The sequence below is a fragment of the Microcaecilia unicolor genome, chromosome 7 (assembly GCF_901765095.1).
Source record: "Microcaecilia unicolor chromosome 7, aMicUni1.1, whole genome shotgun sequence".
NCBI lineage: Eukaryota > Metazoa > Chordata > Amphibia > Gymnophiona > Siphonopidae > Microcaecilia > Microcaecilia unicolor.
This window is the reverse complement of record NC_044037.1, coordinates 115,237,694-115,256,230: the sequence shown is the minus strand read 5'-3', so window position 1 is coordinate 115,256,230 and position 18,537 is coordinate 115,237,694. Positions and strand designations below refer to the sequence as shown.

Genomic DNA, 18,537 nt, shown 5'->3' with positions numbered 1-18,537 from the left:
ATTGCACCAAGTTCCGGAATGTTTTCAGGGGGAGATATAGTTTTACGTGTTTCAGTATCCACATCAGGTTGAACATTTTCTTTGTAGTGGATTTTGCACGACTTTCAAGCGAGAGATGGTTGTCTAATGTCACTCCAAGGATTTTTAGATTGTCAGATATAGGGATTGTGATGCCGGAGATGTTAAGATTAGTAGGGAGGAGCGCGGAGTGTTGGGAAGAGAGGATGAGGCATTGCGTTTTCTCTTTGTTCATTTTCATCATAAAGGCGTTGGCCCAAGAAGTTAAAATATTCATGCCCAAGGATATTTTGTCGGAGAATTCTGTTAGATTAGATTTGAAGGGAATGAATATGGTGAAGTCATTGGCATATATGAAAGGGTTGAGACCATGCCTGAATAGAGCTTTGGTTAGGGGTATCATCATAAGATTGAAGAGGATCGGGGATAAAGGGGATCCTTGAGGTACACCGCAGTTTGGTGACCAGAGAGATGAAATAGTTGAGGTTGATTTAACTTGGTAAGATCTTGAGGTGATGAAGCTTTTTATCCAGTTAATGATATTTCCGCCGATCCCAAGTTTATCCAGTAGTTTGGTTAGAATATTATGATTTACCATGTCAAATGCACTGGATAAATCGAATTGTAGAAGGAGGATGTTGTTTCCAAATGAGATTTCCTGTTTAAATTTGGATATTAGAGTGAGTAGGACGGTTTCTGTACTGTGGGCTGGACGGAAACCCAATTGTGATTCATGTAGAATGGAGAATTTTTGTATAAATTTAATTAGCAAAGGGATGGAGGCGACAGGGCGGTAGTTGGTCACATCACTTGCTGGTTTCTTGGGGTTTTTAGGTATTGGTGTAAGTAGTATATTGCCATGTTCAGTAGGGAATAAACCTTGCTGTAGCAGGAAGTTTAGGTGGGAGGTGAAATCTGTAATAAAGCATTCTGGGGCATCTTTCATTAGGTAGTTGGGACATGGGTCAAGATGGCAGTGAGATTTGGAGAGCTTGGTGATCGCCATAGAAACTTCATTAGTGGTGAGGAGGGTGAAATTTGTCCATGAGCGGTCAGCTGGAATCTTGACTATGTAGGGGTCCAGTTTGTCAAGAAAGGTGTCGATATTTGCACAGTCCTGGGGAATCGTGCTGCAAAGATTGGTACTTTTGTCACTGAAGTCTTTGGCCAAGCAGATGGTAGTTTGAGGGTGAGGATGTGATAGGGTTGGTGTTAAGAAGATTCTTTACAAGTTGGTATTGTTTTTTTATGTCTGTGCCGCTGGTTGTAATTGTTTGTGTATAGTAGGATCTTTTGGCTCGCTTAATGGCATTTTTTAAATTCCTGTGTGACTGCTTCCATGCGTTGTAGGTGATTTACTCCATGTTTTTTCTAGTTTCCTGGTTTGTGATTTTAGGTTTTTTAATAGGTCGTTAAACCATGGTGATGGGTTGCGTCTACGCAGAATTTTAGTGCGTAGTGGGGCTATTTTGTCCAATATAATTGCACCTGTTGTCCCATTCTGTGAGGAAGTGATTTGATTCTGGTTGTGCAGACCAGTTGTTGTTGTAAATTTGTAGCCAGAACCTTTCCTTGTCAATCCGTCCCCTAGTGATGATTTTTGTAGGGTCTTGTGTTTTAGACTGGCATTTTTTTCGCCAGTGTAGGGATAGTGTTGATTTATGATGATCCGACCAGGGGGTGGCAGACCAGTTGATATTGGATATGTAGATGTTTTGGTCCGTAGAGAATTTATAAGAGATGATGTCGAGCGAGTGACCTTTGCAGTGGGTAGGTTGTATAGGAGGGAGGTCAAGGTTACAGAGGTGAAGGAGATCCTTACATTCCCAGGTATAGTTAGAGTTGGAATTCTCTAAATGTATGTTTAAGTCCCCAATTAATAGTACATTGGAATTATTGATGCAGGCGTTTGATATAAAGTCCATGAAGGTGGATTGGTTGTTGTTCCAGTTGGTGAGAGGTCTGTAAAATAGGATACAAGTTAGATGGTTATATAGTGTGGAACTATAAAGTTTGATTGAAGCAATTTCAACTTGTGGTGTAATGGTTTCAGAAATGGTCTCAGCGGAGAAACTTGATTTGTAGATGAGCGCTATGCCTCCTCCTCTTTTTTCTTTTCTGGCCCAGTGTGAGATTTTATAGCCAGGGGGGCATAGATCGAGTATGATGGGGTCTTTTGGGTCACGGACCTAGGTTTCTGTGAGGAATAAAAGGTCAAGATTGTCTGACTTAATCCAGTCTGTAAGAATTTCAGTTTTATTAACTGCTGATCTTGCACTGATGTATCCCGTGCGGATGGTTAGGTATGACTCATCAATCAGGGATGATGGGTGGATATTGGTGAGTTGTCTTGTTATAGATGTTTTAGGTTTAGGTGAGATTGTTTCTGTTTTAAGCGATGATTGTCTGCGTGGAGATTGGTTTCTTTGGTTGTCGTTACGTGAGGATGTGGTTAGCTTGGTTGTTCTTTTGTGGTGATGGAGAACTGGTATAACATTGAATTCCGAGGGGGGGGGGGGGGCGGTGAATGTTGTGTGCATAGGAAGAACATGTTGGTTGAGATGTACTGGTTGTTTGGGGGGATGTGTGAGTTAGAGGGAGACAGGAGGGCAGTAGATTAAGTGGTGGAGTTGTATAATTGGGAAACAGTACAGTATGTAGCATCAAATATACACATTTGTCAGAATTGGGATTTAGAGCTAGGGACCGTGTCAAGATATAAACATTGAACAGCAAATATAGCGTAAATGAACATTCAGCAGTGCAGTATAGTATCAAAATATACACATTATAGCATATATAGTATATAGAAACATTTAGCAGTGCATTATAGCATCAGAATATACATATACAAATATACTGCAATATATTGCAATATAGCATCAAAATATGCCTTAGTGTCTTAAGCAGTGTGGGGACACTTAGGGGACCGTGGCGGGTACTCAGATACATTGAATGACTACATACAATTCTAGGACTGGGGTGGAGGCACAATTATAGGCAGCGAGGTCCAGCAAGGTCTACTGTTAAGTAGGAGCTTAACAGTTCTAAAGTAAGTGCAGGCTTACAGTGAGAATGGGAGCTCAGCAGTTCTGATGGGAATACAGGCTCACAGTGAGAGTGAGAGTTCAGCAGTTCTAATAGAAGTAGAGCCTCAGAAGCAAGCTGCCTATTGTGGGAGGTGCTTTCTGGTATCACCAACCGTCTGCCTGGTTTGAAATTATGTTGTGAAAGATGAAGGCTGAGGAAAGCCTTCCCCAAGAGCAGGCTACAATAAAGGTTGGAGCTCAGCAGCTCTAATAAGAGTGTAGACTGCTGTAAAAGTAGGAGCTTAACAGTTCTAAAGTAAGTGCAGGCTTACAGTGAGAGTGGGAGCTCAGCAGTTCTGATGGGAATACAGGCTTACAGTGAGGACGTCCATGTGTTAGGCACGCCCGAGTCCCGCCTTTGCTACGCCTCTGACACGCCCCCGTGAACTTTGGCCGTCCCTGCGACGGAAAGCAGTTGGGGACGTCCAAAATCGGCTTTCGAGGAGGAAGTGACGTCACAGACCAGGATGGCAGCTTGAACGCAGAGTTCTGTCAGGGCATTGTTTAGAGCGAGCAAATCCCACAGACTTGAGCAGCATCCCGAAGACTGCATCAAAGGGGAAAGGTCCCTGAGGTATGCCGCTGAAGAAGGGACTGGAGCGATTCCGTTTTTCGACGGAACAAAGTAAGAAAACGCCGGCGGCTTCGGCGGGGCCAGAGTGGAGAGAAGCAAAGATGGTGGCAAGTGCGGCTGTGGCCGAGGAGGAGCACGCTGAGGAAGGACTCGAGGCTGGCGAGATTGCAAAATCGGAAGTAGTGGCTTGGTTTCAAGTCTTGAAGGCTGATCTGGCGGGGGTCCGAAAGGATATACAAACTGCCCCGAGAGAAATTAGGGCTGAAATTCGTGACTTGGGAATGTGTGTCGATGAGGTGGAGGAGGGGATGGAGACTTTTAAGCAGGACATGGGGAAACTGCATAAAGTGGTGAATGCTGACATGCAGGAATTACAACTCAGGGAGCAGGTGGAAGACCTGGAGAATAGGTTGCGCCAAAACAATTTGCGATTCAAAGGAATCCCTGACTTGGATATATTTAGCAACTGTGAAGCAGTGATTCGAGAGTTGTGTGGGTTCATTTTGAATTCTGAGGACGGTGGTCAACTACCAGACCTCCGCATCCAAAGAACACACAGAGTGGCTGGCCTGCAGTGAGAATCTCACCTGAGGGACATTGTAGTGTGTTTTGCTGATTTCCCCATGAAGGAGAAGATATTGTCTAAAGCGAAGCAACAAAAAGAGATTCTTTGGAAAAACTAAGATTGGAGTGTTTCAAGATCCGGCATGGACTATATTGCAAAAGCGTCTATCCTTTCGAGAAGCCACGATATGTATGAGGTCAAAGGGGATCCGGTACAGGTGGCTAATGGTGGATCGTAAATCGTGTAAAGACCCCGGATAAAGCATGGTTAACATTGCGCTCTTTGGGGTGTAGAAATGTTCGCATTCAGGAGGAGTTACTGGAGACCGCCAAGGAACCCAGAGCGAATTCAGCGTAGTGGATCGGGGGAAGAATTCTGACAAGCAAGCTTCCTGAACGAACACAGACTTATGCGGACTAGTGGAGGATTGATTATTTCATTGAGAACATTATGCAGATAAGCAATTACTCAGGGGGTGCTATGTATAGGGGGTCTGCAGGGGAGAAGGGAGGGAGGGCAGGGTACCCTGGGGAGTATGGGGAGCATGGAAATAGGTTGGAAGCTGGTGAGGGGTGAGGTGTGAGATGGAACTGGAGGGATTTTGGATGAGGGAATTAAAATTATGCAAGTTTGGGGATGGAGGGAGGTAGGGTGGAGGGGTGTGGGATGAATGAATGCAGTGGATGTGGGTGAATGCAGGGGGATGGGAGGGTTAGGGATTATCTTTTGAGAGGTTAAAGTCCCAGGAGAGTGTGTTGATTCCTCGTGGGATGGCTGATTTACTGATAGAAAGATCAGCTATAGGGAAGGGGAAGGGGAGGGGTTGGGGATATGTTGGCGCAGAGGAGAGTGGGTTTGGAGCAGGGGGAGGTCAGAGATCGCCTGTGGGGAAGGGGAGGGGAGAAGGGGAGGAGGGTGGGGCGGAGGGGCAGGGAGGGGAGAGACCTTATTGGGGGGTACATGGAATGTAAACGGGCTAAATAATCAGGGGTAGCGCAGTAGAGTATTTAAGGAGTTGGGCAGGCTGAAGTGGGACGTAACATTTTTGCAAGAAACACACTTAAGACCAAGAGATACTCACATGCTGCGTCGTAGGCCTTTTCGGGAAGTGGTGGTACATCAGGGAATAGGGCCAAAAAGAATGGGGTGGGGGGGGAGTGGCCATTTTGATAAGAAACTTGTGGGTTTGTGTTTTAAAAGGTGTTTTGAGATACCAGTGGGAGTTCTGTGGCCCTCAGAGGGTGGTTGCAGGGCAAGGAGCTGACATTGATTAACATTTATGCTCCCAATGTGGGGCAGAGGGAATTCTTTCAAACATTAAAAGAAGAAATTTGGGGATTTGTAGGAGGGCAGGTCGTGGTAGGGGGGGAGGGGTGATTTTAATATTGCCCGGATGCAAGACTAGATCACTTGACAGGAGGAGGGCAGCAGAGTAGCCCTGGGCAAAAATCATTGTTACAATTTTTGAAGGGGTTGGAGGTGGTGGATTGTTGGAGGTTGTTACATGGGGTGCAGCGTAATTACACCTTTTAATCACATGCAGCGCAGACTTATTCCCGGATAGATGGGTTATGGGTGCATCGCAATGGATGGCATATGGTGGGGGCTGCTGAGATAGAGACCATTTGTGTTTCTGATCATGCGCCAATGTGGATTAAATTAACTGGGTTGGGTCAATGTGGGCGACAAGGAGTCTGGAGACTTAATGAGTCACTGCTTGGAGATGAGAAAGTGCGGGAAGATATTAAGCTTACTATTCAAGAGTTCCATCGCTTTAATGGCAATGGGAAGTAACTGATGGGGTGTTATGGGATGCAATGAAGGTAGTGGTGAGGGGTGCCTTGATTAAGTGGGGGTTGCGCAAGAAAAGGGAAAAAGGGCAGCACTCACTGACTTTGCAGATGAGGTTATTGCACTTAGAAAAGCTGCATAAAAGAAACCTTACACTGCAGGTATGGGAAGACCTTAAGCAAGTGAGAGAGGAAATAGCATAACTGCAACTGCAGATGGCAGATATGGATTTTATGAGAACCAAGCTAAAGCAGCAACATTTTGAATTTGCCAATACATCAAGTGCAATCTTGGCCCGTTATTTACGGGCAAGGAGAGGGCACTCCCTTATTAAAAAGATGAAAGATGGCACTATGCTGATTCAGACATTGGAAATCGTTTTGTGAAATACTATCAAGATTTATATATTGCTTCTGAGGATACACCGACTGCAGGTATAGCTCGGTATTTGGACCAGGTTCCATTACAACGATTGGAAGAGTCTGAAAGAGCTCAGCTTGGGGAACCAATTCGACTAGAGAAGGTACAGGGCGTGATAAAACAGCTCCCTAATGGTAAAGCACCAGGTTTAGATGGATACTCGGCAAGATTTTATAAATGTTTTGTGAAGGAGCTGGAAGACTTATTGGTGCGGGTGGGAAATGGAGTTTTGGAGGGCAATGGGCTCCCGGTGTCCATGTCTGAGGCTGGGATAACGGTTCTGCCTAAGCCTGGGAAAGATCCCATGGTTTGTGGTGCCTATAGGCCTATTTCACTTCTGAATGCGGATGCAAAGATAGTAGCTAAGGTCCTGGCTAACAGGTTGAATAGGGTGTTGCCAAAATTGATCCATATAGATCAATCTGGGTTTATCCCGAAGAGGAAGGGGATAACATAAGGCGTACTCTCCATTTAATATGGGAGGCACAAAGATCCCGGTCTAGTACAGCTTTGTTAGCTATAGACGCAGAGAAGGCCTTTGACCGGGTAAGCTGGGGGGTTTTGCGAGAAGTGATGAATCGCATGGGCCTGGGAGATAATTTTGGGGCTTGGCTGGCAGCTTTGTATACGGCTCCAAAGGCATGCCTTAATATTAATGGGGGATATACTTGTTCTTTCCCAATAGGTAGAAGGACTAGGCAGGGATGTCCCTTGTCGCCTCTCCTCTTTGCACTGTACATAGAGCCGTTGGCAGTAATGATACGTCAGCATCCAGATTTTCGGGGTGTTAGGGCTGGGGGGATGGAACATCGTATTGCTTTGTTTGCGGATGATGTGCTACTTTATGTGGTGGCTCCTGAGCAGACACTACCTGCGGTGTTGGAGATTCTTAGGGAATTTGAACGATATGCTGGCCTAAGGGTTAACATGGATAAAAGTGAGCTATTGGGGATCTCTTTGACCCAGTGGGAGAAAAGTAGATTGAGAGCATTGTTTGCGTTCAAATGGGCCAAGCATCACATTCAGTATTTGGGGATTCAGATTCCTAGGGACTTGGGAAGGGTGTATAGTCTTAATTATGGGAAGATAATAGACCAAATTCAGGGGGAGTTGTCCCGATGGAAGGGATTGTGGCTTTCGTGGTGGGGGCGTATGGCAGTGGTGAAGATGAACGTGCTGCCTAGATTATTATTTCTATTTCAGGCGCTGCCAGTGGCGGTTCCGAGACGGACACTTAAACAATTACAGGGTTTTTTGTCACAGTTTATATGGAAGGGTAGGCATCTCCGTTTGGCTGGACGAGTATTGTGGGATGCTCCTGAGAGGGGGGGTAGAGCAGTGCCCAATATTGAGTGGTACTATTTTGCTGCTCAACTGAGGATGATCATGGACTGGGAGAGGGGGATAACCAAGCCCACTAGTCAGTTGGAGCAGTCATATAGCCCACATAGGCCGATGAGTTCTTACTTGTGGACTACTGAGGGCGTGGAATTGATCTTGGCTGGGATACAAAATCCATATGCGAGGCATTTGGTGGAATTGTGGGGAGAAGTGCGGAGGGCATGGGGACAGACTGATAAGGTATCGACACTGGCGCCTTTCAGATGGGAGCCAAAATTTGGGGCAGGGAGAGAAAATGCCATATTTGCGCGGTGGGAACAAGTGGGTATCTTGAATTTCCGTGCTGTGCTGCAGGGGAGGAGGGTGAAGAGTTTTGATATGCTGTGCTCCATGTATGGTCTGCCCGGGGGACACACCTTTTCCTATATAGAGATTCAACATTTTGTGGGGACACTGGGTTGGTGGGGGGGACCCTCAGGAGGCGGAAAGTCTGGAAAATCTGTGGCTTTTGTTGAGGAGGGTGCCCAGACCAATATCAGTGATATATAAATTTTTTAGGGGATGTGATCCCAGACCATTTGGTTTTCAGGGGGCCTGGGAGGAAGATTTAAATTGCCGTTTTTCTGATGATATTACACACCTGAGAGATTGAAGCAGATGTACCCTGGTACATCAGACATATGCTGGAGGTGTGAATCCCAGCTGGGTTCTTTTCTTTTTTTTTTTATTTGAAATATTTTTATTCAGTTTTCACCTGTATTCCATTTCCATACAGATAATGCAGTAATACTTAACAACTTGTACAACGGTACATAACATCATCATTGCATAAAACAAACATGCCCTCTAAGTACAGGTTTCAGTAACCCTCCCCCCTACCCTCCCCCTCCCTCCCACCCCCTGAAACGGCTTCTAATTCCTAGTTCTCCCTTTCAGTCTCTGTATCAATTATAGAGTCCAAAGCTGTCCATTCTGGTGCTGCCTTATTATATCGACCTCCCTGTCGATCCGTTAACTTTTCCAGTTCTTTCACTACTTGAAGTTTCATTATCCAGCTCTGCATCAAGGGTCCTCCATACTTTTTCCAATGTGCCGCTATCACTGTTTTGGCAGCCGCCAAGCACACTGTTTTCACCCGCCTTTCCCATTTCTGCCCTCTTTTGTTCCCCCATCCTAACAGGCACCACTTCGGGTCCATAGGAAACGTACTCTTCAGGACCAAAGTTAATTTACTTGTTATTGCCTCCCAAAACTCCTTAATAGAAGTGCTTGCCCTACACCTCCAGCATTCATCTGAAACTGTTGGATACATGCGTTTCACCCTATCTGGAGTATAATACCACCTACTTAACACCTTGTAGCATTCTCTTTAATAAGTACACATATTGACGCTTTTTTCACCTCTAAACACATTTCCACAAATTTTCTCCAGCCTCCCTCTCCAAAAAATCTTCCTTCAGCCACCCGTTCCCATGCATAACAGTTCTGACTTGGACATATGCAAATAAATCTGTATCTGGGAGCCCAAATTCCTGCTGGAGATCTTGAAATGACTTCATCTCTCCATCTTCCAATAAATCTCTAAATTTCACTAGACCCTTATGCCTCCAGTCCTTAAATATTCCTCCTTCTCCCCCTGCCGGAAACTCAGGTTCCTGCGTGATCTGTGCCAAGGTGGACACCTTCTTTCCTCTCTTAAGCTTATACTACAATAGTTTCCAGGTATCTGCTAAGTGGGCCACAAACGGGTTACCTATTATTTGTTGATTACCGGTACCTTGTAACCCAGATGCCCACAAACTTCTCCCGGCAAACTCCTGTTCCAACTGCGTGATCTGGGAGGCAGTTCCCCTGGACCACTCCGCTACCTGCTTAAGGTGAGCAGCTTGATAGTACCAAAGAATATTCGGCACTCCCCTCCCTCCCTCTTCAATCCCTCCCCATAGTACCTTTTTTTAAATCCTCACGGACTTCCCCCCCCCCCCCCCCCAAGTGAACCTTAATATATCCGATTGTAGTTTGTTCATGTCTCCCCGAGGGATCCCTACTGGTAGTGTTTGGTACAAAAATAACAATCGAGGCACTATATTCATTTTAACCACTGCTATTTTCCCCCACCAGGATAGCCACCCAGCCCTCCATCTACACATGCCCGCCCTCAACTCTCTCATCAAAGGGACATAGTTCATTGCATATAGTTGAGTCAGATCTCTAGGTAACTGTGTACCCAAATACTTAAAACTTTTGCTAACCTTTCTAAAGGAGAAAGGAGCCACTAGTCTATCCATCTCCTGTTCACTCATCGTAATTCCCAGTATTTCAGACTTATCGTAATTTACTTTGAATCCAGATACCAATCCAAAAGCCTGTAACTCTGCACATATGTTAGGCAGGGATCTTTCCGGATCTCTTACATAAAATAAGATATCATCTGCGAACAATGCAATCTTATGTTCCCGCCCTCCTCCTACGTATCCCTTTATATTAGGTGCCCCCCTTATTTTTTGAGCCAGTGGCTCGATGGCTATAGCAAACAGCAGTGGTGACAAAGGGCAACCTTGCCTGGTACCTCTTTGAATGTTACATTGTTCTGAGTACCCCCCATTTACTTTTATTCTAGCTACTGGAGCTTTATAAAGGCCCTGCAACCATCCAATAAACCCCGGCCCAAATCCCATCCTACTCATTACCCCCCATAAGTAATCCCATTCCACCCTATCAAACGCTTTTTCTGCGTCTGTTGTTAATAACACAAATGCCTCTTCCCTCTGTTGTGCTCCCCATGCTATGTTTAGCGATCTTCTGATATTATCCGTTACCTCTCTCTGGGCGATGAAACCCGACTGGTCAGCATGAATAATGTGAGGTAAGATCTTCTTCAACCTCTCAGCCATGACTTTTGCCAATATCTTGGCATCCTCATTAATTAGTGATATAGGTCTATATGAACCACAGCTAGTCGGGTCCCGCCCCGGTTTCAGGATCACCGATATGCCTGCAACTTGCATACTCGGTGGTAAGTGCCCTGTTTTAAAACCTTAATTTCCTACCCTTTGCAACAAAGGCCCCAAATTTTTACCCAGCACTTTATAAAATTTGGCCATATACCCATCTAATCCCAGTGCTTTTCCCCCCTTCAAGCCCTTTATTACTCCCTTGATCTCATCTAACTAGATTGGTTTCTCCATTTGTCCCCTCTGTTCCTCCGATAGACTTGGAAGCTCCAATTGCTCAAGGTATTCCTGTATCTCTATACCGGACCCACTGGTCTCCTTGGAGTATAGTGCTGTGTAATATTGAACAAATTGATCTCTTAGCTCTCCATCTTTTACAAATACTTGGCCACCCGCCCCTCTTATTTTTGTAATATTGCTACTTAACTGCCTCTGGCGTAGGCTTCTAGCCAACATTCTACTTGCTTTATTACTATGTTCAAAAAACCTTTGTTGCATCAATAGCCTACGGTATTCCATCTGTCTAATCTGTAATTGCTGTAATTCAAGTCCACACTCCCGGAGCTCTGGTGATACTTTAGTATAATTGCCCCCCTGATGTTGGGCCTCCAAGTCAGCCAACCTCTGCCTAATGTTTATTTCTCCTTGTTGCTGCTCCCTCTTTTTATGTACCCCTCTTTTTATCAAAAGGCCCCATACCACCACCTTTAGCGCATCCCAAAGCATCCCATCGATCATTATTATGCAGGTATTCTTGTATAACCACATGCAAGGCCTCACATTCTTGTTGTTCATCTAATAAGGATTCATTTAATCTCCAAAATGTTACAGGTCTGTCCCCCACTATTCCCCTAAACACAAGCCATGCCGGAGCGTGATCCGACGCATGATTGCTCCCTATGTCAGAATCCACCACTTCTCCGCAAATTTGCCTTGAACACCACACTGCATCTAATCTCGTGTACACTTGCTGTGCATGGGAGAAGAAGGAATATTTTTTTGTCCTGGATGGTGCAACCTCCATGCATCTATTAAATCTAAATCCTTGAACATTTTAAGCAATTTGTCCCTATTGACCCCTTTTCCCCCCGATATCCCTTTAGAATGGTCCAGGTCTGCCGTAACCAAATTAAAATCCCCCCCCCCATAATTATCCTTCCATGTGCAAACCCCAATAAATCCTTCCTCAATGTATCATAAAACGCCCCTTGACCTTCATTGGGCCCATATACATTCACAAACGTAATTGGACTGTTTTGGATCCACCCCTTCACCGCAATACATCTTCCCTGCTTTTCCATAAATATTTCCTCTTGCACAAATCGCACCCCCTCCCTTATATAAATGGCCAATCCTCCCTTTTTCCCTCTCCTTGGATCGGACAATACAAAGCTAGCTCCAAGTTTTTTATATTGAAGCAGCCTTACATCTTTCTTTTGTATACGAGTCTCCTGTAACATTATGACATCCCATTGCAGCCTCCAGAGCTCCCTATAAATAACACTTCGCTTACCAGGATTGTTTAAGCCATTAACATTCCATGTCCCAACTGACAATCCTGTTCGAATATCCCTCCCTCCCCCTCCCCCCCTACCCCCGTCCCTTATGCCCCCCATTCTGGCTACCTTTCTGCAGTGCCAGATTATTCCCTTCGGAAGTGGTGTACTGCTGGAGACTGCCGCCCCCCTATTATTACCCTTTTCATTTCATCTTTCATTCACTCACATCAGACACTCTCCCGTACAGTCTCTCCCCCCTCAATCTATCTCCCTCCTCCTGCACCTCACATGTTATGTAAAACAGATTTAAAAAAAAAATGTTCCTTCATGTCTTGTCTTCCCCCTCACGATCCAATCTCGTCTCTTCTGGAGTGCTGGCCCTGTGCTCTTGTCTCGACTTACTCCATGCGTTTCTTTTCCGTATAGTTCCTTTGGATGTAGTAAGAGATTTAGCCCTCGATATGGCTGGCAGGTCTGAACAGCCAAGGTCCTCCAGCACCTTCCATGCTTCATCTAGTTGGTGTAATCTTTGCGACTTGGCTCCCACCGTAACCAACAAGCCACTCAGAAACAACCATCGGTATCTCAGCCCTTGTTGTGAGAAAGAGCTCATTAAGAGAGAACAAAGAATAATCTATAAGTGGGATACGGTGGAGCCCAATGGTTTAAATAAAGCAGTAGACTGGCCATTATTGATGACGATATAAAATGGGGACTGATGGGGATGTAGAGTCACCTGATCAGCAGTGCGGTTTGCCGCACACAGAGGGAACTCTTGGTGTTCCAGGCAATTTTGAAAGGCTGAATAAGGTATTGTTAATATGATGTTTTGATATGATAAGATTGTATGTATTGAGATATGGAGGGTAATTGTTTAATGTTTTGTGGAAGGTCTCCTGATGAAGAGATTGAAACACGGCCAGTGTTGAGACCGAATGAAAGTTTGAAGAATGTTTGTGAAGACCACTTCTTGTTTGATCAAGCCGCTATTTATACAGTGAAAGTGGAGATTTCTTTGAATATCAGCACTCTTATGTGGAGCAAAGGATTATGTACCAAGTGGATTGGATTATTCCTGAGAAATAATTGAGATGTGGATGTTGGATCTGTTGAAGGTCATATTCAATAAAGAACTGTACAACATTGGACCATTACTTGGACGCTAGTTCCTGTATAATGGACTATTTAAGAGACTTGATGTGGAATATGAGATTTAGTAGTGGTGTGTGCTGTTATTGATAATAAGATTAAATAAAGTGATAGTAATACAATGCTTGAAGTAGTTTAATTGAAGAAGTGTGTTTTAATGTCAGGCGCTTGTGCGCCGAAATACGGCCCGTGTCGGATCTTTTCTACAATAAAGGGCGGCAATTATCTCTTTCCTGAAGGCCCAGTGTTGCTTTTTGTTCTTCTGCTGTATTACCCTCTCTTTTGTTAATGTGTGGTGGGGGAAGGCATTACCGCCAGGCTCCTGCGGTAGTGCCAGACTGCTGTGCAAAAAGCCACGGTGGCCTTGCTGCACTTTAGTAAAAGGACCCCCTAAGGTTTCTAATTTTATTTTTATGGTATTCATTCGGTTAAACACCTTGTGATATGGGCTTGTTGACCATTTTTCTATAATTATCATTTACATTCTTCTATAGTTTATTTCCTGCCATTTTCTTTATTCGGTTGGGAATGTAAGTTTCAAAAATTCTTCAGTTATAAAAAAAGGCTGGCAAGATGGTTAATTCTTGTCAGTCTATGGCAAGTTGGTTAAATCCTGTCAGTCAAAAATAAAAACACAGATCTTACTTGGAAGCTGATCTTCCTGGCAACTACACTTGATTGAAAACTCCAAATCGGTGTGGAGTGGCACACACTTTCAGAAGAGTGTCAGTGGCTGCATACCTCTATTCACTGCTCTATAAGCTTGTTTCAAATCCTTATCAATGATGTCAACTGAAGGGGTGGACTTTCACCCTCTTGGAACACCAATTCACTTGGGACTGACAAAGAGCAGCAGGTAATGCTGAATATCCCCCTCCATCCTCTGACAGCACAGGAAACAGGTGGCTTCTCATTTTTAAATTTAGCTCAGGCTTTGCAAAGTAAGGAAGATGGATCTCTTCTGAGAATATTAACTGTCAACTTTATCTTGAACAGGATTTATTCTTTAAGCATCAGGAGACCCATATTCCTGGACAGTACAATTCATGCATATCCAGATATGGCTACATCCATACATAAAAACTGTAGACGATTTTTACCGTTGATACTCTGTATATTGAAGATGGGGGTTTATTTAGGTTAAATATTCCAAGTGTCTTACACAATTTCAGACTGTTAAATATATTTTCTTCAATCCTTCACAACGGACTGCTTTCTGGCTTTTCAAACTATACATTCTTCTACACTGGTGGTCCCAGTACTTTCTGCTTCCTCTTAGTATCTGGTATCATCTCCACATAGATTTAGATCATTAGGGCAATCAAACTTCTGTCTGTTTTTGCCATTTTGTTTTGATTTTGGTATTATGGATTTTGCCTTCCTGCTATTATTATGGACTGGGTTGCGTTCATGGAGGCTTTTCTCGTTTTAAAAAAAAGTGTTTTTGTGCTGTATAAATAAGTACTCAATTAGTCACCATATGTGATCATGTCTGTAAAACGTAACTAAAGACTCAAATCCAAAATGTTAAGAATGGGTGATTTTTCATGTCACGGGTCCATAAGCAGACTGAAAAAGTTACATGTTTGAACTTCTGTTTATTTTTTCACATAAAAGAATGGGATTTTGACTGTTGAATTACAAATGGTTTCCTCTAAAATAATTCATTAAAAGTGAAGATACTTACCTGTAGCAGGTATTTTCTGAGGACAGCAGGCCACTCCTTCTCACATGTGGGTGACGTCATTTATGCTGCCTGGTGCAGAACACTTAATAGGGTATTACAGTTTTTGAACAGCAAGCACAATGTTCCCACCTCGCATGTGTGAGTGCCTTGCCGCCCACCGTGAGACCTGAAGTACAATAGGATAGCTACCAAATAGAAGACAACTCCAAGGGGAGGTGGGAGAATATGTGGAAATGAATGGCCTGCTGTCCTTGAAGAATATCTGCTACAGGTAAGTATCTTCACTTTCTCTGAGGACAAACAGGCCATATTCTCACATGTGGGAATCCCTAGCTACCAGGCTCACCAAAAACAACAACCATAGGTCAACTGGAACTCGCAATGGTGAGTTCAAAAAATTATTAACCTGAAACTATATACAAAATGTGTGAGAGTGCAGCTTGGAACAGAACAAAACGGGACTAGAGGGGTGGAGTTGGATTCTAGACCCTAAACAAATTCTGCAGAACTGTCTGTCCAAACTGACTATCGAGTAGGGTATCCTGCTCAAGGCAGTAGTGACATGTGAATGTGTGGACTGAAGACCATGTCACAGCCTTGCAAATTTCTTCAGTGGAGGCTGACCTTAAGTGGGGGGTGTCGAGCAGTCTGTCTTATCTCCTCTTCTTCCTATGTGCTGACTGTGCACCATTCCCCTCTCCATGTTGCGTCCTGCTGCTCTCTATGCCTCGTGCCTTCTCCTCGGGCCTCCACCTCGGTGCCGAAAATTAGGGTTGATGATGACATCAAATGACTCACCTACAACATTCTCTCCAATTGGAGCTCCAGAATGGCACTGGACATTAACAAGAGAAGCTATTGGAGCCCCTTAATGAGGCTTGAAATGCAGAGGGAGATAGAGATGAAATCAGAAAGAACAGCATCCCCCCAAAAAACTGCACACATGCTAAAAGTGGCCCAAACACTCACAACCACTGGAAATTACCTGTAACCAACTAAAACATTTGCCCATCTGGGTGGGAAAATAGCTGACATAACAACCCTGGTAGCTGTTTTCTGTTCTGATGGCAGTAGGTACAAAGTTCCATATTTTTACTCCAAGTACAGGGACTAGAGAGCTATCGAATTGTCTTTTGAAATGGTGAAGCTAGAATCAGTTGCTCTTCCAGTCTGAAAGCATAGAGGCATAGAGACAGGATGCAGATAGGTATATATTTTCTTAGATTCCTCCTGTCTATTTCCTCTTAGCTTCATTGTATGCCCCCTAAGTCTATTTCCTCTTAACTTCATTGTATGCACCCTCATTCAAGACTTTTCCTTCATTTGAAAAAGGCTCACCTCCTGTACATTAATGCCACCGAGGTATTTAAATGTCTCTATCATATCCCCTATCTACCGCCTCTCTTCCAGCGTATACACGTTGAGGTTCCTAAGTCTGTCCCTATATGTTTTAAAACAAGAGAAATAGGAAGCTTATATGGTTCTCCAAACAAGTGGCTGACAAATTAAGGGCAAAAGAGACTTCGTTCATGAAAAACAGAAGAATGCAATTGGAGGATCACAGAAAAGATTACTGGATTAAGCTCAAAGAAGCTTAGAGGGAACTACGGCTAGTGAAAGCACAGGCAGAAGAAAAAATGGCTAAAGATATAAGAAGAGGTGATAAGACCTATTTAGATTTATTGGGGAAAGGAGAAAAAATAGGAAAGGAATTGCAAGACTGAAAGATACAGAGAATAGCTATGTGGAAAGTGATGAGGATAAAGCGAATGTGCTAAACAAATATTTCTCTTCGGTGTTCATGGAAGAAAATCCTGGAGAAGAACTGCGGTCTGTGGCCGAGGGTATATCTGGGAATGTGAAAGAAAACGTTTATAAACTGCTTGAAAATCTGAAAGTGGGCAAAGCTATGGGGCCAGATGGGATACATCTCAGGGTACTGAGGGAGCTCAGAGAAGTCCTGGCAGGACTTCTTAAGGATTTCTTTAATAGATCTTTAGAAACGGGAGCAGTTCTGAGGGATTGGAGACGAGCTGATGTGGTCCCTCATCACAAAAGTGGAGACAGGTCTGCCAGCCAATTGGAAATGCTACGCTTTCTGATGGTGACTCCCATTCTGTTGAGATTAAAAGAAACAAAAAGCTGGGTGGACTGTCTTTAGGGCCTAGTCTGTGCCAAGTAAAAAGCCAATGCTCACTTGCAGTCGAAGGTGTTCAGTGCTCTTTGGATGGGCATGAGGTCTGGGAAAGAATGCTGGAAGGACGATAGACTGGTTCAGATGGAACTCTGACACTACCTTAGGCAGGAACTTAGGGTGTGTGCTGAGAACTACTCTGTTGTGATGAAGCTTAGTATAAGGTGGATCTGCTACTAGGGCCTGAAGCTCACTGACCCTGTGAGCTGATTTAACCAAAAATAGGACCTTCCAGGTCAAGTACTTCACTGGACAGGAACCAAATGACTCAAGAGGAGCTTTCATCAGCTGGATGAGGATGACATTGAGGTCCCATGACACAGGGAGAGGTCTCATGAAGCAAACAACTAGAGGCTTCCAGAGATGGGCTTACCCTCTACACGGTGATAATAAATACTAATTACACTGAGGTGAACCCTTACAGAATTGGTCTTGAGACTAGACTCAGAGAGGCGTAGAAGGTATTCAAGCAGGGTCTGTGTAGGGCAAGACTAGGGCCCTGCCTTCACATGAGATGGCAAGCTTCCTCCATTTGAAAGAGTAACATCTCTAAGTGGAATCTTTCCTGGAATCCAGCAAGACCTCAGAGACACCATCTGGAAGATGCAAGGAAGCACATTCGAAGCACTCAACATCCAGGCTGTGAGGGCCAGGGACTGTAGGATTGGATGCAGAAGAGATCCCTCATTCTGTGTGATGAGAGTCAGAAAACCCTCCAATCTCCAAGGTTTTTTTGGAGGATAACTCCAGAAGAAGAGGGAACCAGACCTGCCTAGGCCAATAAGGAGTGATCAGGATCATGGTTCCCCAGTCTTGCTTGAGTTTCAGCAAAGTCTTCCCCATGAGAGGGATGGGAGGATACACATACAGAAGGCCGGTCCCCCAATGAAGGAGGAAGGCATCTGACACTAGTTTGTCTTGTGCGCTGAGCATGGAATGGTACTGAGGGACTTTGTGATTGGATGGAGAGGAAAAGAGATCCACCGTGGGGGTGCCCCATACTCAGAAAAGTATGGGTAACGCCCATGCTGAGTGACCACTGAGCAGTTGAATGACCCTGCTCAGCCCGTCAGCCAGGCTATTGAAATTGCCCACCGGTATACGGTTCCGAGAACCATCCCATTCTGGATAGCCCAGTGCTATATCTGGACAGCCTCCTGACACAGAGGGCATGATCCGGTACCTCCCTGCTTTTTGATGTAATACATTGCAATCTGATTGTCCATTTGAATGAGCACAACTTGGTTGAACGGCTG

At 44.5% G+C, this 18,537-nt stretch overlaps 1 protein-coding gene and 1 long non-coding RNA gene across 2 annotated transcripts in view; one reads left to right on the top strand and one right to left on the bottom strand.

Annotated features, from left to right (window-relative positions):
* Nucleotides 1-18,537, bottom strand: part of STK36 (serine/threonine kinase 36) — a 385,051-nt gene that overhangs the window by 259,052 nt on the left and 107,462 nt on the right. The window lies entirely within an intron of this gene.
* On the top strand, nt 455-18,186 carry LOC115473853. Its single transcript, XR_003942765.1, has 3 exons — nt 455-702; nt 7,984-7,990; nt 18,176-18,186. It is a non-coding gene; the product is annotated as an uncharacterized LOC115473853 (long non-coding RNA).